Here is a 12,754-nt window from a genome sequence, read left to right on the forward strand (position 1 = left end):
TCCGTACGAGCTCTGATTTCCTTTATTTTATTGTGGTGATTGTTTCTCCCTAAGTAGGTTGGTGACAACAAAATATTTTTGCATTCGGAGGAGAAAGTTGACAATTGGAATTTCGTGAGAAGATTCCATCGCAATGAAAAACACCTTTCTTTTAATCATGTCCAGCCCAAACCCTGCCCATCATTTCAGTGACACTCCCTCCCATATTTTGTGATAATACAAAACATACTGCCCTTCTTTGAACTTTTTCGATGTACTCCGTCAGTTCTACATGGTTAGGATCCCACACCGCGCAGCAGTATTTTAGAAGGGGGTAGACAGGTGTAGTGTAGGCAGTCTCCCTAGTAGACCTGTTACATTTTCTAAGTGTCCTGCCAATAAAATGCAGTCTTTGGTTAGCGTTCCCCGCAACATTCTCTATGTGTTCCTTCCATTGTAAGTTGTTCGTAACTGTAAGTCCTAGGTATTTAGTTGAATTTACGGGCTTTAGATTTGACTGCTTTATTGTGTAACTGAAGTTTAACGAATTCCTTTTAGCACTCATGTGGACGACCTCACACTTTTCATTATTTAGGGGTCAACTGCCAATTTCGCACCACTCAGATATCTTTTCTAAATCGTTTTGCAATTTGTTTTGATCTTCTGATAACTTTATTAGTTGATAAACAACAGCGTCATCTGCAAACAACCTAAGACAGCCTCTCAGATTGTCTCCCAATCATTTATATACATAAGGAACAGCAAAGGGCCACTATTATAAGCATCTTGCATTGAAGTCCGCACTAAATTTAAAGCTTCTGTGAAAGATCGTCAATCTTGGGGGTTTGCATCTGTTTAAATTTGGCATGTTTGTTTCACTGTTTCCGCAACAGTGTTCTGACCCGTTTTGTGTACCATGGAAGATCAGCTCCATTGTTTGTTAATTTATTTGGTATAAATCTCTCAATTGCAGCTGATACTATTTCTTTGAATTCAAGCCACATCTGGTCTTCACTTATATTAATTTGGAAGCAGTAGAGATTGTCTCTCAGGAAGGCATCTAGTGAATTTTTATTTGCTTTTTTGAGTAGCTACATATTTTTCATTTATTTAATCTCGCTATGACAACCCATGTTCACTAATCCCTGTATCCGTTCTGATGCTTGTTATTACCTCAGGATTATTTGTTGCTAAGAGGTCAAGCGTGTTTTCACAACCGTTTATTATTAGCGTGGGCTATGAACTAACTGCTCAAAATAATTTTCAGGGAATGCATTTAGCACCATTTCGGATGAGGTTTTATGCGTACCTTTTGAATTAAACATGGGTTTTCGCCAACATATTGAGGGTAAATTAAAGTAACCACCAACTATAATCGTATGAGACGGGTACGTGTTCAAAATCAAACTGAAGTTTTCTTTGAACATTTCGGCAACTGTATGATCTGAATTGGGAGATCGGTAAAAGGATCCAATTATTATTTTATTTCAGTTGCCAAAAATGACCTCTGCCCATACTAACTCACAGGAACTATCTACTTCAATTTTGCGACAAGATAAACTACTTCCAACAGTAACAAACACGCCATCACCAATCATGTTTAACCTATCCTTTCCGAACACAGTTGGGTTCTTCGCAAAAATTTCGGCTGAGCTTTTGTCCAGCTTTAGCCAGCTTTAAGTGCCTATAACAATTTGGGCATTGGTGCTTTCTATTAGTGCTTGGAGCTCTGGTACTTTCCCAACACAGCTATAACAATTTACAACTGTTATTATGCTTCCTGTATCTACATTCTTCCTGTGTTCGACCTGCACCCTTTGAGACTGAATGGTCTAGCATCCTTCATGTTTCACCACTTCAGCAGGTGTGTTGTGATAACTACACTGTGCATTATCAACAGTAGCTGGGACACCGTGTTGGATCAGGATCTGCGGCCACTAGATGACTTCCTTGTCAGCCACAGCTGCAAGCACCACTAGGGACTTCAGCCAACAGCATCTTATCAACAAAATTCTAGAGGCGTGCAGCCAAAGCAGTGTGTTCCTTTGTGGTAAAAACTGAGAAGACAATGTAATAAGACAGAAAGTGAGTGCTGGCACCTTGACAGTTATGCTGACAGATGATGTAATACAGGATATTTACCAACCATTGAATATGGTTGCTACGACAACATCGTCAATTTCCTTCAAGAGGCAAAGGAAGTTCCCGTTGCTGTAATAAATGAACTGATGCAGAAAGTGTCCCAACGGGTCATGTTTTTGTCCAGGTTGCTTGGACAGATACAAGAACTGTGAGAGGAGAATGAAAGATTACATCAAGAAATCTCCGAATCAGATTTGGGAATACTGAAACCCCTTGTTGAGCTTCTAGAGCATGAGAGCTCCAACTTGACAGAAAAAGCGAGTATGTATATTCCTTCATATCCCATTATAGCTGTTTCACAAAAACCAATGCTAAGTACAACAGCTAGATCCACTAAGAACACAGATGTGAAGAAGAAACTGACTGATGTAATAAATCCAAGGATGGATAAGACTAGGATCTAACTGATATGGCCAGACATTAGCACTGTCCTAGTGGAAACAGAAAATGATGATTACTGCAATAAGCTTAAAGAGGAAGCAAATCAGATATGTAGCATTAAATGTGAGCCACTGAAAAAGAAGAGGTATCTATTAATTGTGTGCAATGTGCTCCAGGAAGCGGACAACACTGACCTTTCCGAAGATATTTATGAGCTTAACTTGTCTGGGCACAAGCAAAAAAAGGAGTTTGAAGACAAGGTATGAAACCTATGTCAGTCACATAATGAAAGTTACTTCCCATGTTCGTAAGCTTCTGCACCAAAAAGAAAACATGTATGTCATTTTCCATGCTTTAGGAATAAATAAGTATGTTGACATGCCCAAATTTTATAAATGCTGTGATTTAGGTCACATCAAGAATATCTGTAAGTGTAAGGACAGAATGTGCTCCCACTGTGGAGCAGAGGGCCACCAGAAAAGTGTAAGCTCAAAAATCAACAAGAAACCTGTCACATTCCTTGTCGCAACAGGAACATTTTGTGACTCACCTGTGAAAGAATGTGCAACCTATGCAATGCTTTTAGAATGTGAAATAGCTAGAACAGACTATGTATCCATCTAAAATACAAGCAATATGGTGGTCAACTCCGTATCAAATCTATGTAAAGCAAGAAGCAGAAGGTATGATGCACAGGAAAAGGAAGTGCAAGAACCTGTCAACAGTAGCCAGAAATTAACATCATGCCATAGCCTGACATCAGCAACTTGGGATTATACTGCCAGGAAGACGAGTGTCACATTTTGATGACATTCGAGCACCAATTATTAGAGAGTTTATTGAAAATTTCATAGATGACATAATACCGCAGAAAAGATTTGAGACAGCAGTTGCAAAGTAACTTAGATGACAGGCTCTTAAATGGGTAATAACCCAGGAAAAGATGTGTTGCACGAGAAATGAACTTGAGCTACAGAAATTTAGTGCAAGTGTAGCTGAACATTCAGGAAGCTTTAATACGGACCGTATAACTCATAATGATCTGTCCTCAAGATAAGAAGGCACTTCCTCATCAAGTGCGAAATCACACAAGATGAAGTTCGTGAACTTTGTTCAAGGACAGACCTTGTGGGGAACATCTGCATCAACCGAAGCTGCGGAGGCTGCTGACGGAAGAGATGTTCCTGGTGCAGTAACACCTGCAACAGGAGGCTTCTCGATTTGGCATCCATCCAACTTGACACTTCATCTACATGTAAATCCTGCCAAAGAGTATGATAAAGATGGCGATGATCATGATAACATCAACACCGCATCTGCAGGGGAGTAGACGCCCATGGAGCTTCGATATTATGTGCAGAGCCTATCCTGTTTCAATGTGGAGTGTGGTGACTGTGATAATACTGATCAGTACGAAAATCACACAACAGTGAAATGCAGTGAAAATCAGGTCCTTCTGTCGGATACAAAAAATATTTCTTGCAATTTGAGCCTTACTAAAAATGATTTTCAATTGCAATCTGACAAAATTTACAATAATTTAAAAGTTAATGTCCAGTTAAGTCATTCGGAGGATCCCAGTGTATTGCAAGTTGCTCTTAGACATTTTTCAGAGTTGGGCATCCTAAATATAAAATCTATTATGTATCCTACACCCGGGGCATTAGACAGGACTCTTTTGAGAGTAATTAATTCACCAACAGAGTTTAAACCATTATGTGACCTCCTTCATCAGGCATTCATGAGAATAGATGAACCATTCGACTTTGGCCATTTATAAGTGGACTTTGCAAATGTGTGAACAAGTTTTCTTCAACCCACCCCTCTCTTCTCCAAAGTGCTTTGTTCAGACTCAAAACACATAAAAGGATAAATTACTAAAGATAAATGCTAGTCGAAGTAAAGTGGCAGTAACTGAAATACAAAAACTATTTGATGTGCTGAATGTTGACATAGTGTATTTGCAAGAACCATGCCGTACAATTGTTAAGCTCCCACATTTTCCTGTGGATATGGTAACAGTAACTGGTCACAATGAGGCAATGTCTGCCATTGGCCCTACAATTGGGAAATTCACTGTGACTAAGATGGCACTGCTGTGTGAGAAGCACATGGTCACAGCAGAAATGATGGATGTGCTGGCAAAGTCTGTTGTAGTAAGCATATATATGCAGTATTCTCACCCCATCATACCTTATGCAGATAAGCTCTGGGTGATCACTCTATATGGACAAGGTGCATGTCTCCTTGTGTTAACATATGCAAATGTAAAATCCTCTCTCTGGCACAGGATGCAAACTGACAAATGTGGTGAGATACTAGAGGAGGCACTACAGGAGCTACACCTCATTGTTTTAAATCTAGAAGGCCAGCCGAGCACATCTGAGGGAAAAGTAGATGGCACTTTAGCAAATGGCATGACAGCAACTAAGATTAAGAGTTGTCAGGTATTAAAGAACCTAACATCTAGTGACCATGATGCAATTTTGATTAAAGCGGTTATAACAATAACACAAAGAGACAAGCAGAGGAAAGCAGGATTGGGTTAGACATCAGGAAAACAGATTGGAATGGCTTAGTTACCTACACTGCAGCATTTCCAATGGAACTGCTTCCAGTACATGTATACTTGGGTGCTAACTCTTGCAAAGATCACAAGATATTTACATTCCTAATAAAAAGGTAAACAGTCAGGCTACAATCCCTCGGAGCCCAGAATGTTCCATGCTGAGGCAAATGGTAAGATCAAGAAGAAATTTTAGGGCAATCAGAGGTCACTGCTAGCTCCATGAATACAGGGCAACTAAGGTGTGCTACAAAAAATTGCTCCACAAAACTAAAAGAATACATGGGAGAAATTTCTACAAAGGCGACTGCAGTTTGACATATGGGGAAGACTGTATAAATTATTGACTGAAAAGGTTAAGGGCCCTTCTGTCATGCCCACAATTCGTAAAGAGGAAGGCTCAATGATGGGTGGATGGAGTCAGCGGGATATCTGCTAACCGTCCTACTTCCTGATGATAATATAGACACAGATACTGAAATACACACACAACATAGAAGTGAACTAGATAATGAATACAACAATCAGACATCGGTGATACCTTTCGCTCAAGAAGAAGTTGCTGTAGAAATTTCCAAGCTCAAAACTGAAAAGGCTCAAATGGCTCTAAGCACTATGGGACTTAACTCAAAACTGAAAAGGGACCTGGTCCGGGTGGTGTCTACCCTGAGATCATATGGATGGTAGGTCCATAGATAAAACCATATTTGACAGCATTACTAAATGAGGCATTGTGAATAGGTAGGATCCCAGTGATATGGAAAACAGCTAGAGCATTAGTAATTAAAAAGGGCAAGGATAAACAACCTGCATCACCAAAAAGCTATAGACCTAGTCACTTACTGAATGCCTTGGCCGAAGTTCAGGAATGGTTGTTCTGTGATCAGATATAGGTGCACAGGAAGCTCTCGGGTCTAAACAAGTGTCAGTAAGGATTCAGAAACGGGATGTCAATAGATGATATGGTTAACAGACCTCTTTAGATTGTAGAAAATACAATAGTGAAGTACGCAGTCATGCTCACGATTGACATGGCAGATGCATTCGAAAATCTTTGGTGGACTGCAATGTTCGCACATTTTTGATATCTCAGGGTCCCAAAATGTCTGTATAAGAGCTTTGTAGATTATTGCAGTGGGTGCAGTATTCAGTGGCTTGTGGGGCAGAACAATGTAATCAGAAAGGTTACCAAAGGCTTTCCTCAAGGCTCCATATAGTGGTCCACTATTCTGGGAGCTCAGAACTGCCAAGCCTTGGTTGGAGCGATGGTGTATTAAAGTAAACGTCGACAAGTGCGAAGCAGATCTGTTTACACGCAGACCGGAACTACTGTGCAAACATCAACACAGTAGACAGATAACGCTACATACACGACCAATATGTTTCTGAGAGAAAGTCAGATATCTTGGTGTCTGGCTGGACCGGAAACTTACATGGGGGGGGGACCACATCGAATACATTGTCAACAGAGCGCACGTGAGGCTCAAACAACTCTACCCAACGCTCAACAGGGAAAGCACACTGAATAGGAGGGTGTCGAGGTCCATATACATGACACTGATTAGACCTCTGATGACGTACGCAGCTCCCGTCTGGGGATATGCAGCTCCCACACGACTGCGCCGCCTGCAGATCATACAGAACAAAGTGCTACGAATCATTAGCAAAGCTACACACGCACCGTGGATCTTCACCAAGAATACCACCCTGAAACCCTCAAGGAAGCATCCAAAAAACACGCCACACGACTATACAGGAACTGGAGACAGTCGAACAATCCTTTCATCCTTACTCTGGGAAACTACGATCACAACCATAGGTGGAAGCACAAGCGGCCAAAGACACTACTATATAGGGCATAGCCACCTATGGCCAGTTAACATATACCAACAAGTGACAAACGTCGGCAAGCCCCTGCAATCAGCAACGCTGACTGGAAATTACCAGCTGCTATCTGAGCTGACCAACAGGCCACAGCAGGGAAACCGACGAGCTCGCCCACTGATGCACAAACAATTCGTCAACATCATCCTACACTGTGTTCCGATATATGACCTATCAGACACAAAAACAATTATAAACCTAACTGTTGCAGATCGCTGAAGCTGATTGAGAGTTCACCACCGGCACCCAGCGGCAGCCGCCAAGCAACAGCACTGCACAACATCAAAGGTATTGACATGCATGATACCCACTACTAACAAAGCCTACCCTTGCACGACCTATCGCAGGCAGCAAGACATCTGCTACTGCTCTTACCACCCAACCTATCACAGAGGTTTTTCCCCCTTGGCTCTTGCCTTGGCACTTTTTTCCCTCTGCCCTTCAAACCGCTACCCTTCGTTTGACTTCGTCCCAATCTATCTCCAGATGAGCGAGTATTAATGGTTAACCTTAACCAGACATATGCAAACGTCGCAGTATCCACATCCCGTGACACCTCACTTTAGTGAAAACTAACCCTTATGCAGAGATGGCAGTAGACCTTTTGAGTTGGACATCATGCCAGTGGGCATGCAGGGGCTCCACCTCTATTAAAAAAAAGGGATCTTAGTATTGAATCCCTATTACATCTATTATATGGACCAGATGCTACTGAAGCTGGTGTTGCATACGCAGATGACATCCTAGAAGATGTGTCTGCAGAGTCCAGTGCGAGACCTGAGGAAAATTCAAATGATGTACTTGCTCAGATGTAGCACTGGTGCAAGAACAACAAACTCACTACAACTGTTCATAAAACCACATACATACTTCTAAATGTAAAACTTTCTCTTGCCAGAAATTCTTCACTGAGGCTTGACAGAATACATCTACATCTACATCTACATTGATACTCCGCAAGCCACCCAACGGTGTGTGGCGGAGGGCACTTTACGTGCCACTGTCATTACCTCCCTTTCCTGTTCCAGTCGCGTATGGTTCGCGGGAAGAACGACTGTCTGAAAGCCTCCGTGCGCGCTCTAATCTCTCTAATTTTACATTCGTGATCTCCTCGGGAAGTATAAGTAGGGGGAAGCAATATATTCGATACCTCATCCAGAAACGCACCCTCTCGAAGCCTGGCGAGCAAGCTACACCGCGATGCAGAGCGCCTCTCTTGCAGAGTCTGCCACTTGAGTTTATTAAACATCTCCGTAACGCTATCACGGTTACCAAATAACCCAGTGACGCAACGCGCCGCTCTTCTTTGGATCTTCTCTATCTCCTCCGTCAACCCGACCTGTATGTAGACATTTAGGCAGTCTACTAGACCAGAAAGGAAACTTCCTAGAATGCACAAAATGTGTTACTCAAAAAGTGGCCAAAATTAGGCATAAAATTGCCCATGCCGGCACTGGCTGACTATAAATTACCACTGCATGTGTTGTGGTCATACCAGGAAGCTGTCTTCAATGCCATTGTGGGCTTCACTGCCAGTGACTGGGTGCATTGCCTTAGACTAGGAAGCTACAAAACAATATTGCTATGAATTCAGTGGTTGAAGCTCACCAGTGCCTTTCACATTACACCTCTGGAGGGTTTATTGAGGATCCTCGGGATATGTCTGGTGCATATCGTTGTACGTTACAGGACATGAGGAATATGATTTTGTGTACGAGATCACAGGAAAGCATGTTACTGATAAAAGACCTTTACAAACCTGAAATCTAGATGAATAGCAGTCTGATTGGGGCACTAGGAGCACTGTAAGGCACGTTTACAGCATACTCCCAAGCATCAGGAATAGACTCAAACTGCGCTATATTGCACTATTCAAGGTATGGTGCACCTGTTAACAGGTCACGGTCCATATCCCAGACATTTTCATCAAGTGGGATGTAGTTAAATATCAATCTGTGAATCTGCAGAGGCAGGTTCTGCTGATCATGTTGTTCTTAGGTGCCCCATTTTCAGGTAATCGGATATCTAAAAGGCAACCGCTTCATTTCCAGTCTATCAGATCAAGTGGATGCTTTGAATATCAAAATAATGTCAACAGGTCAGAAGAAGCGTTTCTTCAGTTATAGGTAATGGTAGGCACATGTAAATGTAATTAAGATGACCTTCAAATACATATAAGGAAAAACAAAAGAAAAAGAAAATAAAAACAAAAGAAACAATGCTATGGTTACCCACACATGTATGCGCAGACTCGAGGATTGCTGAGGCATACACAGTGTTGGTGATATAGAATAGTGCAGCAACAACAGGTTGAGTATTAGGTACAGTTGTAGTCAGCCAGCAATCCTAAAGTTCTTTTGAGGCTACCAATAACATATTTAGTAAAAATGGAAGTTATTCACTTGGAACCTGAGTCGATTTCTTTTATTTTACGTTACCAGTAATATCTCTAGTAACATAGCTTCTGCTGCTGGTGGTGGTGTTCTTGTTGTTAATGTAAGATTGAAGTTATTCACTTGGAACCTGGGTTACTTTGATTTATGTGATGGTTTTTTTTAAAATTGATAATTATTATTATTATTATTATTATTAGTAGTAGTAGTAGTAGTAGTAGTAGTAGTAGTCGCAAAGCTCCCAGAGTGGAAGACACTAAGTAAAGATGTTTCATTTTCCGTTCTCCTTGTTCCTTTTATTTGCCCACCATCAGTTTTTCATTGTTTGCGAGAATTTAGTTCTTCTTTCTTCACTCCATTTTGTTCCAGTTTTTTGGGCTTTTGTCTCTGGTTTAACCTCCCATTTTTCTACTTTTATTCTAAAATGGTTCGTTATGTCTATTTCTTCTTTGGTGATTTTGGCTAATTCCAAGTCTTTTTTTAACATTTTGGATCTATTCTCCTCCATTGATGAGGATATCTACATATTTTCCTATTCTTTTTGTTAGTCTGTGTTTGGGAAGCCTCATTATGTGGCCATAGAATTTGAAGCGTCATTTCCTCATGCCTGTCTCTATGTTAGAATATTCTTCAATTCAGTACGTTTTCTGTAGTCTATATCCATTTTCGGTCCATCTTGGTCCCGAAATTTTCCTAATTATTTTTCTTTCTTCTTTCTTTAGATTTTCTATATCAGTTTTCCTGTTTAGTGTCAAGGTTTCACTGGCATATAACATCGAATGTTTAATTATTGTTTTGTAATGTCTAATTTTGGCATTTAAAGATAAACATTTTTTATTACAGAGGTTTTGCACTAATCCTAAACCTTTATGAGCTTTTTGTGCTCTTTTGTGTTGTGCATATTTTTCATAGATAATTTCTCCTACATATTTAAAGTGTGATACTCTGTTAATTTCTCCATGTTTGAAAATTTCTAAATTTGTTGTTGTAAACACTGTCTTTTCAAATGATATCTGCAGGCCGACTTTCTCTGGGCATTCTTTTAGAGTTTCTATCTGTTTTATAGCCATCTCACAAGAACCTGCGATTATTGAGAGATCGTCCGCAAAGGCTAAGTGGGGATATTTTTTTTTTTAAATGAAATTGGTTTCCAGCAATTTTCTTCTTCAAATGTCTTTTCCCATTCTTCCATGACTCTATCTAGAACTGCATTGAACAACAAATGTGCGCAGACCACAGAGGAAGCGCCTGCAGCCGTTGGTGGAGGGGGAAGGCCATAGGCATAAATACTGGACCAGGTCCACTTGAGGAGCAGTCTCAGGTCGCACCTGATGAAGGTCACAGGCTACGTGACCGAAATATCGTGCAAGTACGATGCTGATATCCGGCAGACACCCGACAACCCAAGATGCATGTAATGTGTTTGTGGACCTGTAATTCTTTCCTCAAGTTATTCCCAATAGCTCATTTGGTATACAATATCAATGAAGTTGAATCACAACATTGGACTCAACTGATAATGACAATACTGACTGCTTACTCCAACATTTGCCAGAAGTTGGTTGTGAAAGTCAGATACAGCCAAATTAACTACAGTATAGTGATGTTAGAGCCCATCTTTCCTCAATAAGAAGTCTAGTCCTCACAACATACATATTTTGAGACTTGTTTATTGATTGAATGTTTATCTTCATATGCTTAACTAGTAGTTACATCACTTTTCCAGGAAATAATACTATAATGCATAACAGTTTACCATCTGCATTCCACTTCAAAAGCTGTCACTTATACTGTTAAGCCTCAACAGATCTTAACAACTGGGAGTAGACAGCTCTTTACAGCTGGGTTAAACAGCCACAATTTTAATAACTGCCACTGTCTGGCACTTCATGCATTTCAGTTCTGGTTTGTTCCCCACGTGTTGTCATCACCACAATCCTTGTCAGCAATCTGGCATCCAATACTGGACATAAGCTGCTTCTAGACTTTTCCATGCATTTTGGTCTTCAATGGTACATTTCAGTGCCATTCCTGCACACTTTTCAATGTCATCCACCCACCTTCCATTAGATGATTATCTTGGTCTCTTCTTATCTCTTAGACTTTAACAACGAATTTCTTTTGTTAGTCTGCCATCCATCCTCCAGCATTATGCCCTCCAGACATCATCTAAAGTAGGACTTGCTTCCCTCTTGAGACATTTCAGGATCTCCTCCTCTGTAGGCAGCACACCACTGCTGATAGTGAGTTGGACAGCATCTGTGTGCTTGTTAGTAGGTGGCAGTTTTCAAATTACCAAGATATTTCATATCTGCAATAAGGAAACCACGAGCAATATCATAAGTTTTTTCACACTCTGCAGCGGAGTGAAAATCTCATTCTGGGAACATCCCCTATGCTATGGCTAAGCCATGTCTCCGCAATATCCTTTCTTTCAGGAGTGCTAGTTCTGCAAGGTCCGCAGGAGAGCTTCTGTAAAGTTTGGAAGGTAGGAGGCGAGGTACTGGCAGAAGTAAAGCTGCGAGGACGGGGCGTGAGTCATGCTTGGGTAGCTCAGGTGGTAGAGCACTTGCCCGCGAAAGGCAAAGGTCCAGGGTTCGAGTCTTGGTCCGGCACACAGTTTTAATCTGCCAGGAAGTTTCATATCAGCGCACACTCCGCTGCAGAGTGAAAATCTCATTCTGGATTCTGGATGACTGACTGATCTGGCCTCATAACATCACCAAAAAAGGCCTTGCTGTGCTGTTAGTGAGAACAGCTGAAAGCAAAGGGAAACTACAGCCATAATTTTTCCTGAGGGCATGCAGCTTTACTGTATGGTTAAATGATAATGGCATCCTCTTGAGTACAATATTTCAGAGGCAAAATAGTCCCCCATTCAGATCTCTGCGCGGGTACTACTCAAGAGGACGCCATTATAGGGAGAAAGAAAACTGTCGCCCTACGGATCGGAGTGTGGAATGTCAGATCCCTTAATCGAGCAGGTAAGTTAGAAAATTTAAAAAGGGAAATGGATAGGTTAAAGCTAGATATAGTTGGAATTAGTGAAGTTCAGTGGCAGGAGGAACAAGACTTCTGGTAAGGTGAATACACAGTTACAAATACAAAATCAAATAGGGGTAATGCAGGAGTAGGTTTAATAATGAATAAAAATATAGGAGAGCTGGTAAGCTACTATGAACAGCGTAGTTAATGCATTATTGTAGCCAAGATAGACACTAAGCCCACACCTACCACAGTAGTACAAGTTTATATGCTAAATAGTTCAGCAGATGATGAAGAGATTGAAAAAATGTATGATGAGATACAAGAAATTATTCAGACAGTGAAGGGAGACGAAAATTTAATAGTCATGTGGACTGGAACTCGATATCAGGAAAAGCAAGAGAAGGAAAAGTAGTTTGTGAAT

General features: G+C 41.0%; 1 protein-coding gene across 1 annotated transcript in view; it reads right to left on the minus strand.

Annotated features, from left to right (window-relative positions):
• Positions 1–12,754, minus strand: part of LOC124605310 — a 66,869-nt gene that overhangs the window by 35,896 nt on the left and 18,219 nt on the right. The window lies entirely within an intron of this gene.

This window comes from Schistocerca americana, chromosome 1, assembly GCF_021461395.2.
Source record: "Schistocerca americana isolate TAMUIC-IGC-003095 chromosome 1, iqSchAmer2.1, whole genome shotgun sequence".
Lineage (NCBI taxonomy): Eukaryota > Metazoa > Arthropoda > Insecta > Orthoptera > Acrididae > Schistocerca > Schistocerca americana.